The sequence below is a fragment of the Triticum aestivum genome, chromosome 1B, assembly GCF_018294505.1.
Source record: "Triticum aestivum cultivar Chinese Spring chromosome 1B, IWGSC CS RefSeq v2.1, whole genome shotgun sequence".
Taxonomy (NCBI): domain Eukaryota; kingdom Viridiplantae; phylum Streptophyta; class Magnoliopsida; order Poales; family Poaceae; genus Triticum; species Triticum aestivum.
The window spans coordinates 619,780,191-619,796,021 of record NC_057795.1 but is presented as its reverse complement, the minus strand read 5'-3'; the positions used below and the strand labels follow the sequence as shown (position 1 = coordinate 619,796,021).

At 44.3% G+C, this 15,831-nt stretch overlaps 1 long non-coding RNA gene across 4 annotated transcripts; it reads left to right on the top strand.

Moving 5' to 3' along the window:
- The first annotated feature begins 9,000 nt into the window (after positions 1–9,000).
- Positions 9,001–13,090, top strand: LOC123142852 (uncharacterized). 4 transcript variants are annotated; one of them, XR_006470608.1, is made up of 6 exons: positions 9,001–9,511; positions 9,880–10,087; positions 10,985–11,301; positions 11,694–11,809; positions 11,927–12,111; positions 12,463–13,090. It is a non-coding gene; the product is annotated as an uncharacterized lncRNA (long non-coding RNA). The 4 variants fall into 4 exon arrangements; XR_006470602.1 differs by having other exon boundaries at positions 11,694–12,111; XR_006470607.1 differs by having other exon boundaries at positions 10,985–11,310; positions 11,694–12,111.
- Positions 13,091–15,831: the final 2,741 nt, after the last annotated feature.

The following is a 15,831-nucleotide window of genomic DNA, read 5'->3' as shown; positions in this document are numbered from 1 at the left end:
AGCGTATGTTTACAATGAGTGCGTTTAAGAAGAAGTAAATAGGACTATTTAACATGTCGTATCCAAGGGCAGGCTGCATGTAGGTATATAAAACAGGTATAACGATCATGAACAGATTCCACCTGGGTATTTCCTTTGTGCGCAAAGCCTGTTGCCTCCTTGGTTTTCTCTCCTGTGTAAGCCCGACAATCCGACTCTTCTGAAGAGGCTGCTCTAAAGCAGTGTCCTGAAAAATAAAGGGGGGTTATTAAAGTATGTTGTAGCTATACCGCATTGTTGACTGAGTCACTGTTGCGCCTCCGCCTATGCCCATGGTATTTCGAGTGCGTAATTGTGTGCGCGCGGCACGAATGCTGCTTTGATGGGGCTTGAGCGGAGTCCGGACTGCTAGCGCGCTCTTGGTGTGCCTGGCGATCATGTTGCGGGGTGCTCCGGACTCACTTGACGGTGTTCGGGGTTGTTGTCACCGGATTGGTGGTTTGCTGGAGAAGGCTGCATTGTACTTCTGCTGCGAGGGCTGCAGTATGCTCTTCTGTACGGAGAGAGCAGTCCATGTTTCCATTGACTGTTATTACCCCACGAGGTCCTGGCATCTTAAGCTTGAGGTATGCATAGTGTGGTACCGCATTGAATCTAGCGAATGCGGTTCGTCCAAGCAGCGCATGGTAACCACTACGGAAAGGGACGATATCGAAGATTAACTCTTCGCTTTGAAAGTTATCTGGAGATCCGAAGACCACTTCCAATGTTATGGAGCCCGTGCAACGGGCCTCTACTCCTGGAATTACACCTTTGAAGGTGGTTTTGGTGGGCTTGATGCTTGAAGGGTTGATGCCCATTTTGCGCACTGTGTCCTAATAAAGCAGGTTCAGGCTCCCGCCGCCATCCATAAGGACTCGCCTGAGGTGGAATCCGTCGATAATTGGGTCTAGGACCAATGCGGCTAAACCGCCGTGACGGATGCTGGTAGCGTGATCCCTACGATCGAGGTGATCAGATAGGATGACCATGGGTTGAATTTTGGGGCGACTGGCTCCATCGCATAGACGTCCCGCAGTGCTCGCTTCCGTTCCCGTTTGGGAATATGGGTGGCATAGATCATGTTGACCGTTTTCACCTGGGGAGGAAAGTTCTTCTGTCCTCCTGTGTTCGGATGCCGGGGCTCCTCGTCATCATCGCTGTGCAGCCCCTTGTCCTTGTTTTCGGTGTTTATTTTGCTGTCCTGTTTGAACACCCAGCAGTCTCTATTAGTGTGGTTTGCTGGCTGGTCCGGGGTGCCATGAATTTGGCATGAGCGTTCAAGTATGCGGTCCAGACTGGACGGTCCCTGATTGTTTCTTTTGAACGGCTTTTTCCGCTGACCGGATTTGGATCCGCTGAATCCGGCGTTGACTACCGTATCTTCAGTGTTGTCGCCTTGTTCCATCGCTTATGTCTATTGCACCGTGGCTTGCCGTTATTGTCGCGGACATCCGAGGTGCCGGAATGTGGCATGGTGCTACTTGCCGTTATTATGCTTAAAGGCCGCTAGGGCTTCAGCGTCCGAATAGTCGACTATTTGGTTCTTTTTAGTTAGGAACCGGGTCCAGAATTTCCTGGCTGACACTCCGGGCTGTTGAGTAATGTGGCTCAAGTCATCGGCGTCTGGTGGGCGTACGCATGTGCCCTGGAAGTTGTCGAGGAACGCGTCTTCCAGGTTTTCACAACTGCCAATGGAATTTGCCGGCAGGCTGTTTAGCCAGTGTCGGGCAGGGCCTTTGAGCTTAAGGGAAAGATATTTGATGGCATGTAGATCATCTCCGCGGGGCATGTGAATGTGGAGAAGGAAATCTTCGATCCATACTGCGGGGTCTGTTGTACCATCGTATGATTCGATGTTTATGGGTTTGAATCCTTTTGGGAATTCATGATCCATCACTTCGTCAGTGAAGCAGAGGGGGTGTGCGGCGCCTCTGTGCCGGGCTATGTGGCTACGCAGTTCGAATGAGTCTGGGTGGCTGTATTCGGCCCGGCCGGACTAGTTCATAGTTTGTCCGGCGTGACGATCATCGTCGCATGTTGGGGCACGCCCCCGTGGTCCATAGATCGATCTTGGCTGTCCTGCTTTGTTTTCCAGTATATCTTGCAGGTCTTGCCTATTGCCGCGGGCTATAGTCTATTGGCGTGGGGGTGTAGGCTGGTATTCAGGCTGATATGCCGTTTTATCCCTGCCATGAGGTGGTCGGTCAGCCGTGTGGTGCTCGAGTCCATATTCCTCAGCTGCCAGGACTTCAGTCCATCTGTCTATGAGCAGGTCTTGATCAGCTTGGAGCTGTTGCTGCTTCTTTTTCAGGCTCCTCGCGGTGGCCATGAGCCGGCGCTTAAAGCGCTCATGCTCCACGGGATCCTCGGGCACGCCGAACTCGTTGTCGCCGAGGCTAATCTCGTCTTCAGAGGGGGCATGTAGTTGTCTTCCTCCGGGTATCCGTCCATCGCCTATTCGTCTGGGCTGACCTGCCCGTTTTCCTGCTCGGCCTGCTCGAAGGAAGGCTGATCAGGGTTGTATTCGTCTTCGGCACCATCCGGATTTTTTCCGTCTCCGATGCCGGTATTGCTGTGGCGGGGCTTGGAGGGGTGCCGACGATGCCCATGCTTTGCTTTCTTTCCCTGAGGGGTTATCCTCCGTTGCCTCATCGCCATTGGTTTCCTTCGGAGTGTCCACCATATATATATATCATATAAGGAGGTGGCTGTCCACCGCCCCGTGAGTGGTGGTTCCTGTTCTTCTCCTGCATCATCGTCCATACCGTCGATATCTTCAAAGTCAAAGTCAAGCATGTCGGTTAAATTATCGACCGTGGCAATGAAGTGGGTGGTGGGTGGGCAACGAATTCCTTCATCGTCGGCTTCCCACTCGAGCCGGACATAGTTCGGCCAAGAGTCTCCTGACAAAGAGAGAGACTTTAAAGAGTTCAGCACGTCGCCAAAGGGCGAGTGCTGGAAGATATCCGCAGCAGTGAACTCCATTATCGGAGCCCACCCAGGTTCGGCGGGCTCGGGAGCGCGCGGACTGGAACCTTCAGCCGGATACGAGTCCGGGGGTCCGGTGTCACAGGCTTCTTTGGGGCTGAGGCCTGTGTTCGGCTCTACCGCCGATGAGTGTGCGGCCTACGGGGCGGGGTCCATCCACCCGTCCTTGGGCAACGCAATCCGCTCCGGATTTAGGTCTGGGGCTCCTGCAGGGGCGATATCCCGAGCATTCACTAGTAGAAAAAGGACCTTATGTGAGACACATTAGTCCCGGTTTGATTTTGGCCCGGTACTAATGGTATCATTAGTACCGGTTCGAACTACTATGCATTAGTGCCGGTTCGTGTTGAACCTTTAGTACCGGTTCATGCCACGAACCGGTACTAAAGGGGTGGTGGCAGGCTGGCGTCAGGCCGGGGCCCCACGAGCACCTTTAGTCCCGGTTTGTGGCACAAACCGGTACTAAAGGGCCAACCTTTAGTACCGGTTCATTCCACGAACTGGCACTAACGGGGTCTAACCTATAGTCCCGGTTGGAGACACAAACCGGGACTATAGGGCAATTTTCAAACTTGAAAAAATCATAACTAAATCATCCTAATTCAGAAAAATACATATAATATATCAAAATTTGCAGAACAAAAAGATTGATCCGCTGAAACAATCACATATAATATATCAAAAATACATATAACAAGTTTTCCGTTTCGACAATTTTTTAAAATCACAAAATTCCAAAGGGAAAATAGAGTCTTTGGGCATTTTAAACATTTTTTAGACGTTTTTAGCGCTTAGTGCTAGGGTTTAGATTTCAGAGTTTAGGGTTAGGTTTTATGGTTTAAACCCTTAGTTTTTACTGTTTAGCATAGAGTTTCCGACGTTTTAAGTCCCGGGTTTAGGGTTTAGGACAATTTTTGAAATGACAAAATTGTAAAAGGAAAAAAAGATATGCTCTAATTTATATTTTTTTGAATTTTGGTTAAATCTTGTCAAACCGGTCAAACAACTGATTCAAGAAATATAGAGTGTTACTAAATAATTACGCAATAATATTAGTGTTACTAAATAAGTATCTCAGTTTTTTTGAATTTTGGTCAAATCTGGTCAAACTGTGGTCAAACTATGGTCAAACTATTTATTCAAGAAATATTAGTGTTACTACATAATTATTTTTTTAGAATAATAGTTTCAAACTCAAACAGTGAAACGTGTGACTTCATGCTCAAGCTAAACTCCTGAGGGTTAATAGGATTCACATCTTAAGATTTGTCAGGAAAACAACAAGTGCAGACTTGGAAACGAGGGAGAATAGAACCCTGAAGTTAAGCGTGCTCAGGCTGGAGTAGTGAGAGGGATGGGTGACCGGCAGGGAAGTTAGACGATTTGGAATGAGTGATCCACACTCGAGCAGTTAAGATGGGCGATTAGAGACTAAATCATCAAATAATTCAGAAAATTGAAAATCGAAAAAAAATCAATTTTCAAAAAATAATTTCAAAAAAAAACCTTTAGTACCGGTTGGTAACACCAACCGGTACTAAAGGTCCCCCATACCACGGCGCGAGCTCACACCACGTGGTGGGCCTTTAGTGGCGGTTCGTGCCGGACCGGTACTAAAGGGGGGAGGCCTTTAGTCTCCACTCTTTAGTGCCGGTTGTAGAACCGGCACTAAAGGCCCTTATGAACCGGTATTAAAGCTCTGTTTTCTACTAGTGATTGTCCGACAGCAGGTCTAAGCCGCGCTCATTGTGATTGTCCGGCGCTCCTGGCGCAGGCCCGAACCTGTTGAAGATCAAGTCTCCGCGGATATCGACCATGTAGTTCAGGTTTCCGAACCTGACCTGGTGGCCAGGGGCGTAGCTGTCGATCTACTCCAGTTGGCCAAGCGAATTGCCTGCAGTGCGAGGCCGCCGAACACGAAGATCTGTCCGGGGAGAAAGGTCTCACCCTGGACCGTGTTATTGAACATTGAAGGAGCCATCAAGCCTTGCAGCAACGACACAGAGGAACTCTCAATGAAATCACCAATGTCGGTGGCAAAACTGGCGGATCTCGGGTAAGGGGCCCCAATCTGTGCGTCTTAGGCTAATGGTAACAGGAGGAAAGGGACACAATGTTTACCCAGGTTCGGGCCCTCTCGATGGAGGTAAAACCCTACTTCCTGCTTGATTGATATTGATGATATGAGTAGTACAAGAGTTGATCTACCACGAGATCGTAGAGGCTAAACCCTAGAAGCTAGCCTATGATGATTATGATTGTGATCGTCCCTCTAAGGACTAAACTCTCCGGTTGATATAGACACCGGAGAGGGCTAGAGTTTACATGGAGTCGGTTACAAAGAAGGAAATATAATATCCGGATCGCCAAGCTTGTCTTCCACGCAAAGGAGAGTCCCATTCGGACACGGGACGGAGTCTTGAGTCTTGTATCTTCACGCTCCAATAGTCCGGACAAAGCATATAGTCCGGCTGTCCGGATACCTCCTAATCCAGGACTCCCTCAGTCGTCAAGGAAGCGCTGGGCCAGTCATTAGCCCGGCTGGAGTCTATTCCGTCTCCAGCTCGAGCACCACAGCTAGATACCCCTATGCCCAGCACCCAGGTGCTTGGGTCCATGGTGTCGCCACCCCCGCCTTCTCCCCTAGGAAGGGTCAGTTCGGGGTGGACCGAGGAGATGGAGGTGGCCCTAACAGGCTCCTCCCTCAAGGAAGAGCATCACGCTTTGATTGGCGCAACACTTCAATGATTCCGGTCAGCGCAGTCCGGAATGCACGAGGTCTTCAAAGGCCTTATCACAAGCTTTGAGGTACTCCTATACGTTTATACATTTGTGTTCCAACTTTCTTTGTAACTTATCTGAGGACACATCCTTGTGGCTTTTTAAACGGCCTGGCCAGTGAGTAGCCCTCGAGCCCAAGGCTGGTTTCGAAAAACTGGCGTTGGGGTCGTGAAAAAGTAGAAGTGTAATATGTAGCCCCCAAGACACTTCTTAATTTTATGAGGCGACTGTCCTGAAGTTTCATTAAATTGGCTATGGGGCTTATACACCCGTTCATCCTAATGAAAAGTAGAAATAATAAAGAAAATTTGTACAGTAAAAACATTTGATGAAATTTCAAAGATTCAAATTACAATATTTTGATATGGGTGGTGGGGCATAATCATCAACCGTTAATTAGAATTGATCCACTGATCACATAATTCATTTTGTGTTCACGACTTTCCTATTCAAATTACAAAGCTCAAAATAGCTGATCGAGAAATAGACATAGCAAAACATGTACAAACTCTGAACTAAGAAGAAATGTACGAACTCCAAACTAAGAAAAAAACTGTAGAAACTATCTTCTGAAGCTAACATCTGCTCTTGCACATAATTCAACTCCCAAGATGAGTTCTTCGGTGGGAAATCTCCAAAGAATTGGCTATCTTCTCAAGTAAAAATGGCATGCTACAGTACGGTACAAATGTTATTCAAAATTTGGATCCTTAGACATGTTCCAGCCATCCCAGACAATTTCTTTTACTTGTCCAACCTTTTTTTACTTAAAAAGATAGAACTTCCAAGAAGTAATCATTGTTCCTTTCTATCTCGATGAAGTAAATAGGTACCAAGTCCCTTTTCACCGTCGTCGTACTCAAATTGTCGATAAATTTACTATTTCAACTGCTACAATCTCTCGGATGACGTTCCTTGATAGCTAGCTGTGTGGTGTGTGTGGTTTTTGCTGTTTTTTCTTAATTAACCATGTTTATTTGGTTTTCGGGTCCGGTTTCCCTCATTAACTGGTTCAACTCTCTTCTTATAAATGCAATGCGGGAACTCCCCGCCCTCTGATGAGGTTTCATAAAAAAAAACTGCTACAGTCTTAGAGATCTTCCATGACCAATTATTGATGGTACGATTATGTTCATATGGAAGCAAAGTGATCCAGCAAATAATGACGGAAAGAAGAAATCCTAGATCAAGCAAAGCCATACATAATGACAGAACATATATACCTGTTTTACAAAGATACACAAATGTTAATTAGAGTTCAATTTAATTGTATAACTTCTCATCCAGTTCTAGTTTAGATACAACTCACGCAAAACTACAGAATATCTACATAGCTTACCATGAAATCCTTTTTGACACAGTTAGTTGTCATGATTCCTATAAATTCCATCCCTTGAATGGCTTTTTTCACTGCCAAAATGATATGCAAATGTTAAGTAGAGTTTAACTTAACTGTATAACTTCTCATCTGGTGCTAGTTCAGGTACAGCTAGTATAGAACTACAGAATACATACGTAGTAACCATGATTTTTTTTTTCAACACGGTGAGTTTGACATATGGTTCCTATAATTTCATTCCTTGAATGGATTTTTTTTCATCACTTCAACTCATTAACAAAAAGGAGGACAACGTTTTGATTTGTTTTTATAGTTTCATGACACATTCCTTTAAGTCAAAATCTGTGAAGAAAATGGCAATCCAAACAAAATACAATCTTTGCAGAGAAAATTATGTTAGTCCCTGAAGCAGTTAAAGTATATGATGTGATGGCATGTAATTTTGCATCATATAACAGGAAAACATTTCATTGATAATTTTGTCATTGTCGTTTCTTCTCTTTCTACCTATAAGAATGTTGTCGGAAACTGAGAGGTACCTACAGTACAAGTTTCATCACAGTATTTCTCACAAAAAATAATTTCATCACTATATTATCATGATTGGTTCTCTTTTCAGACAAGATTTGGTGTTACCGGTGGTGTTATCTACATGACCAAACATGAATTTATATGTGTACAAATAGAGAAACCCCACTTCCTTCATGCTGCAGTCAAAACTTTGTTTTCAGCATAAATAAATAACTCATGGAAACAAAAGAGTCTCGAGGGAAAATCAAATTCATGTTGCACCAGATTTCTGAAGGCAAGTGAAATTGGTACAATAGTTGAGCGATGGCTCCAGTTTGATCATTGGTTTTAAAATGTGATGGCTTACCCTTGGATTTAGCTCTCTATATTTTAAGCACAGGTTGCAACTTGCAACCTTTACTATCAGAAACTTGACATAAGGTTGGACATTTCCAATATCAGGTGCTTTTGCTCCCCAGTCTACACTTATTTGATCATTCTCTTGTATATTACGCCAAATATTCAGAAACCTGTTGAAAGACAAATCAGAAAAGGCATATTAGAAGATAAAACCGGGAACTAAGAAAACTCTGAAAGAGCTGAACGGGGAGTGAAGCAACACAGGTGGACCAACATTAAAACCCAAAATAAGAAGAGGAAAGTAAGTGGACATGTTTCTCACCGCTTGGCGGCTCATTGTACATCAAAGGCACTCCTTGCTCGAATTCGCCTCCTCATCGGCCCATGCACTCCGAGGAGAGCTGGAGAACGACGCTGACACTGTGTGTCGCCGCCGCACAATTGAAACTAAGTAGCTCGCAGAAAGATTCAGAGGAGAAGACGGACGTATGGATGAAAAGAACAAAGGACCTGGGCAGATGCACAAGTGAGGATCTGAGGAGCTGAGGAGATGAGCAGAAGAACGGCCACATCGCGCGCGGCAGCGGAAGCGGCGGCATTGAGGAACGCATGAAGAACGCCGGCTTGCGGAGAGACGAAGAGGCAGGGGCTGTACCGTATGGGCTTCAACAATCCATTTTTTGCGCCTATGCATGTCTGCCTTGTTCAGTACGCCTGATTAATGAGAGGATCCCTAGGTCGCTGTGCGGAGCAGCGGCCCAGCTATGGTAAGCCGAACAGGTCTCGCGCGAAACGCCGTGTTAAACGACCAGAGGCAAGCCGTGGAACGCTAGGCAGATCTGGAAGGTCCACTATTGTGATCTGACGGCCGGTAACATCAAATTGCTGTGGAGGGGCGTGGGTAGCTCCATTTTACTGTTTTGTAATTCTGTTACTCCCGCCCCCTATAAGGAACAAGCGATCGCAAGACCGAAAGCCCACCAAATCTTCCCAGGCCCGAAACGACAAAAAGGAGCCGCGCTGGAGCCCCGTGAGACCCCATCGTTCCGGTCCTCCGCGCCGCCGCCCGACTCCCTCCAGCGCGCCTCCGCCCAGCTCCTTCCCCAACGCGCCGCGGCCCGACTGCACGCCTCCGCCCAGCTCCTTCCCCAGCGCGCCGCCGCCCGACTCCCTTCCAGCGAGCCGCCGCCAGCCCCCCCCCCCCCCCCCGCCGCCGCCGCCATCGTGCCGCCATCTCCCTGTCCCCCGTTGCCGCGCCGCCATTTCCTTGTCCCCCGTCGCCGCGCCGCCATCTCCCCTGGTCGCCGCAGCCGCGCGGCCATCTCACCTACCCCCCGTCGTCGCGCCGCCATCTCGCCTGGCTCCGGTCGCGCCGTTCACCACCGGTGCCCCTGCAGCGCTACCTCCTCCTGTCGGTGGGGCTCCGTCGCTGCATGCCCCTGGCCGTTCACTGCCTCCACCCGGGTCGTTTAACGGGCATACGACAAGCAGTTCGACGCCACAACTTAGGAGGTTGCCTCCTTTCCCTTCCTCCACATCGTTCTCCATTCAATCTCAGGTTGTTTCTGTGCAAAATAATGGATGCTCCATGTGTGCTTGTTGAAATGCTATGAGAAACTGAATCTTTTTATGTTGTTTTGTCGGAGTATTTGGTAAAATGCAGTAAAATAAGTTTCCTTTTTTGAGAGATACATATCATGTGAAGCAGTTAAATGTTTTGTTAGAAAAACAGTTTGGTTGTGTTGGTATGATGCCAGAATTTTGATTCAGAGAAGCGTTTTTTATGTTGCATTTTTTATATCAGAACAATTCACACACTAACTTCTTTGACATTCAGATTTCTTTTTCATGAAGTTCATAGTTTTATGTCCATGGTGTAGATTCGCCGATGCTCCACCTTCTCGGCTAGTGGGCCAACACGGCTGTCCTCACGGTGGCCTCCCTTCGACGACCTGAGGTGCCCTCATGGCCTCATCTACTTCCTACCTAATAGATCACGACGGCCCTCCCCCACCTACTGCTCGTCATCATCGATCTCAACAATGAAGGGGGGCCAAAATAAACGTGAACCTCACCGCCCTCTTCATGGTAATGATTCCTTACGGCTGCTACAATTCTATACTTATTGTTCAGTAGTACTAGTACTGATCAAATGTGAGTTGATTGAAAAATGGAGTTGATTCTTCTCTCTGTTGCATGCTAGTTGTTTGTGCAAATTCCTAAGTGGGGACTGCTATGACATTAGGTGATCCAATTTTGAAAAGTTCACTCCATCTGCATGTGCAAGTTCAAAGAATTATTGTAGGCAAGTTTAGAAGTTTGGTTTCGTGAGAAAAAAGTATGATTTTCTATTAGTATTTTGTATGATTCGTTTGCCTCAGCTAAAAATAAAAAATTAGACAAAAAATAATTTTGTTTACTGCCGGTAATGCTCTCTCCACCCTACTCTCTGTTTTGGTTGATGAACAAGTATGGGCAAAATATCTTGTATAGGGCAAGTTCTTGTATTAGTGCCAGGCAAGTTCAAAAAATAAACCGCGGCAAGTTCAAAATGAAAATGTGGCAAAAACAAAAAGGGAGTTCGGAAGCAGGAATTTGGATGTATCTGCCATTTTTCTTTTTTGTGCTCAGGTTTACATGAAAATACACTTTTAGTTTTAGGAATTGAAGAACTTTTTAGGAAGAAATACCCTTTTGATCTACTGTTCATGGCTGGCATTTGTGCCCCATAGGTATTTGTGCTTATTCGTAAAACAGAAAAATTGCATTTCATAATTCACCTATCTAAATCTGATTTTAGCCACTTCTGTTCATATGTTCTTTCTAGCAAACAAGATGTTGTGTTAATCTATATGAGAGCATCTAAATACAGTAGTAGTTCCATAAAATGTCATTGTGTTACAAAAATGCACAAACTATTGTGTTTTTTGGTACCTCACGGCAGTGTATAGCTGATGCATGTTGTTCTTTGGTACATGTCTTCAGTACGAGTTTGGAAGGCCAGTAAGTTCTACTTCTGGCATAAGCCAACGGAGCATCGGTCGAAGAAGGCCGAGGCGCCTCGTGCCAGCTCCGGGCATCGCTGGAGGCCCTACCTGTTCTTCCACCGCCCATGTGCACTCACCATCGAGCCTATCCATGCACAGCTCTGGTAGCCCAGCGTCATAATACACAGTGGCAGGTGGAGCAGCTCCCTCCTCTCAGCTGCTCAATGGCTTGCAGAGGCGTGACATTGCTAGGAGTTCAACATGCAGAACCGTGCATGTCCAAGTTCCTGCACCTCCAAGCAAACTCCAGTGAAGGTGTAACCAGTTTAGTGAGATAAGATAAGCATTTTTAAATTATTAATTATGTGCGCACCACAGAAATACAATAGTTCAACTTTCCTATATTTTTGTAGTTCTATGATTGGAAAAGTTTGTGGATGGTAATATTTTCATTGAACTACAGTTGAAAATGCCAAAAGGCCTGCTGTAAAAAATGAAATGTTTGCATTATTTTTTAACATAATGTGACAAATTCGTTTACTTTCTCAGTTCGGCTAGTCTTCCTCTTCAAGTTCGATCCCATCCTGTTTTCTAAAATGTTAATATGGTAGTTGTATTATACTCATGTCCTACATGGTTCGATCTGAGATGTAGGATCAAAGTGTTTCGGTGTGTGCTCAAATGTTGGTCTGCTGATCCTTGTGCAGGTAATTACACAAGTGAAGATCCATCCAACACCAAGGGCTGAATTAATAAAATATTGTTGGCGATTTGCTCCCATGCCATGGAGATTTGAGCCCCCTGAGCTTGTTGTTGCACAATGGTGATTCTCACTACTGGCTGTGCGTGCGCATTGGTGTGCTGTAGAGTGATGTGAAACACTCAGTTCAATTTCACATTAACTATCTCATCACACACTCAGTTCAATTTCTTGATTTAGTTTCAGTTCAAAGACTGCGAATGTTTGTTGCCTAACGCCACATGGTGGTAAGCTTATTTCATGAGTTTCCTGATGCAAATGCCCCTGGCCACCCTCGCGCCACCGCAGCGCCCAGGCCGTTCACCACCGGTGCCACAGTCCGTTCACTGCCGATAGACGAGGCCGTTGAATGACGCAGCGATGAGGTCTTGCCTTCCCCATTCATGTTTTCATGTATCTTTGTATTTTGTTTTAGTTCATCTACTTGCCGATCATAAATTCAGTTTCATGTGTGTTTCCAAGTTCTTGGTATAACACAACATGGTATTTGTATTCTGTTCAGTTCATCTACTTGCTGGTCGTAACTCCAATTACATCTGTTTTTTCATGTTCTTCCTATAGTATGAGATGATTTGGAGATGTGCATCAGAGTTTGAGCTATAGCAGTTTTATGAGTTCAAACTTTCTTATTTCTTATACTGAATAGAGACAGAAAGTTTTCAATGCTCGATCAGGTCGGTGGTTTGTAATTTCATGTTCTCCTCTGCTTAATACAGGACAACCGTTGTCGTCTGTCTACCTCCTTCCCCGGTGAGCCCATGCTCTTCTGCACTTGATGCTTGAGCTACCTGCACTTCTTTTCTCTGTTCGAGTTCCCAAAGCATCAGTATTTTGTATCAGGATACACCATGTTAGTTATGCAAATTTCTATTATGCTTGTATGTCTAAAAATATGTACAGTTACTGCTTTTGACTTCTTGTAGTGCAGAGAAGTTACCCTGTCATGGGCTGACCTCGAGGCTCCTTCTCCATGACGACACAATTTTAGGACTAACGTGCTACTGACCACGCAAGCTTCCTCAAGGAGCTCGTGTCCAACGATACTGAAAGGAAAAACTGCTCCAGTCTTGAAATTCTTATTCAGTCATGCTATTACTGAGTGAAAAATGGAGTGAAAGTGTATTGCAATTGATCTATCTTAGACCCTGGCAATCCTCTATTTTGCCTGCTTGTTTTTTGGTTTGTAATTCAAGAACTTTGACGTTCGTAATTCGGTCTTTGGTTAATTTGTTATGCCCAGTACAAACCGTTAAATCTGAAGAGGCTTCTAATAGCAAGAAAATGTACAGTCAGTGTGTTGTATATGTCATTCATGTATGAAAAATGTGCAGTCGGTGTGGTGTATATGTTATTCATGTACATATATTATATGTAAAAAAATATGTATATGATGAGATGATTGCTACTTTTTCAAAGAAGGTACACATGACAGCTGGATGTGCGTGCAAGAATAAAAAAATGGTTCGAATCAAAAACCTTGATCAGTACGAATTAAAAACAATGATCAGTTCAAAAAATAGAAGATGGTTAGCTTTTGGTATCCTGTGACGTTCAAGAAAACGTCCAAGTTCTGCAACTGATACGTCCAGATGGGACATGGAGATCAGTCCAATAGGCGCATCTGAAATGACATGTCGTGTGCCGCCCACCCGTCCCCATGCCGCCGGTCGTGCCATGCCGGCTCGCCATCAATCACTGTTGTTGCTCAGCCTCGAGTGCTCCCACAATCGCCACACGCAACATCTTTCTATCGTTGCCCTCGTCCTGCTCTCCTGCATATTGACATTGTAAAAACACAACAAGTTTACAATTAAAAAAGTTGTAAGTTCAACACGACGTCCCAGATAAGTTTGAAGAAAAGCTAAAACAAAATGAAACCCCATGGAAATTCAAATGGTAAAAGTTCTAAGTTGCAAAAAAAGAGAAGTCCAAAAACATTATTGCAAAAAAATTGAGTTAAAAAAAGAAACACACGAAAAAATTCCTTTCAAAAAAATATCATTCAGTTCAATGATATAAACCATGCAAGTTCGCGGACTATGATACCCAAAAAATATAGTGAAGTCTAGTATGTGAAAACACGCTCAGTACAAACCCATACGGACATCAGTTCAAGTACTCTTTTCTTGGAACCATTGAAAATTACTTTGAAAAATACCTCAGTACAAATGCATACCTAGATCAGTATGACTACTCTGCTTTTTCTGTTACTGTCCCATGCAAACCTAGATCAGTACAAATATACCGTTGGAAACTTACGAGCAAAAATATTATCCAAAGCAAAGCAAAGTCTAGTTAGTGCAAACCACGCTTAGTACCAACCCATGCAACATCAGTTTAAGTACTTTTTTTTGAACCTTTCAAAATTACTCTGTGAAATAATACATCGGTACAAACACACACAAAAAGTCAGTACAAGTACTCTGTTTTTTCTGACGAAAAAAACAGCACAATGGGTTTCACCGTAATCCAAATTACTCTTCAACGGTTGCGAATTTGAGAAAACGTTCAACATTACTAAGTTTCGTATTTTTGATATCTTTCCAACCATATATTATTTGCCTCATTTTGACAAACTTCTAAAAAAATTGCGTTCGAAATCAAATTTGACTGTATTCGAATTTGTTTTTAAACCGTAAGTAATTAGACAAACATTTCAATACAAAAAAGTTGCGCATTTTCCATAGCTTTCCAACACCGTATAATTTGCATCAATCCGACAAACCATTTGCAAAAAATCGTGAAAATACGTTTCGCCCAGAATTTTACCGTTTTCCAAATTACTTTTAAATAGTATAGAATTAGAAAAAATAATAGATATATGGAAGATGCGGATTTTTACAAGCTTTCCAACGCTATCTTGTTTGCTCAATTCCCACAAACTGTTTGAAAATTGAGTCCAAAATACGATTCACATTTTCGGTTTTGAAAAAAACGGTTTTTTCAAAACTGCTCTTAAACCATAATGATTTTGCAAAAACGTTCAATATACTTGAAATCTAGTTGTTAAGAGCTTTCCAACGATATATTACACGCCCCGTTCCGACAAAAAAATTGCAAAAAAAATTTGAAGTAAAGAAGACGATTTGTTAAACAGAACTGAAAGCATGAGTTCAACCGCTCGAAAATCATCAGTACAACCGACTGAAACCGTCAGTTCAAAAAGGGTAATAGAATAATATTCTGTTACGCATAACAGAATAGCCCAGAATAGCCCTGGCGCGCCCTGGTGGGTAGTGGGGGCTGTTACCCACCTCCGGTGCCCATCTTCTGGTACATAAGATCTTTTGACCTAGAAAAAAATAAGGGGAGGACTTTTGGGACGGAGCGCCAACCTCTTGAGATGGAACTTGGGCAGGAGTACTTTTGCCCTCCGACGGAGCGATTCTGTCGGGGAACTTCCCTCCGGGAGGGGGAAATCGAAGCAATCGTCGTCACCAACAACCCTCTCATCTTGGGGAGGCCAATCTTCACCAACATCTTCAATAGTACCATCTCATCTCAAACCCTAGTTCATCTCTTGTGTTCTATCTTTGTATCAAAACCTCAGATTGGTACTTGTGGGTGACTAGTAGTGCTGATTACATATTGTAGTTGATGCTAGCCGGTTTATTTGGTGCAAGATTATATGTTCAGATCCATTATGATATTTATTACTCCTCTGATCTTGAGCATGAATATGTTGTGTGAGTAGTTACTTTTGTTCTTGAGGACACGGGAGAAGTCATGTTGCAAGTAGTCATGTGAATTTGATATTCGTTCGATATTTTGATGGTATGTATGTTGTGATTCCCTTGGTGGTGTTATGTGAACATCGACTACATGAAACCTTACCATCTTTGGGTCTAAGGGACTGCATCTCAAACCCTAGTTTATGCACTATTTCGTAAGGGGCCGATTTGTATCTATATGTTTAATCTATGGTTAGATTTTATCTTAATTCTTCTATCGTAGTTGTGGATGCTTCCGAGAGGGGTTAATCATAAGTGGAAGGCTTTTTCAATTAAGAACAGCACCCAAGCACTTGTCCACCCACATACCATATTATCAAAGTAGTGAACGCGAATCAAACCAACATGATGAAA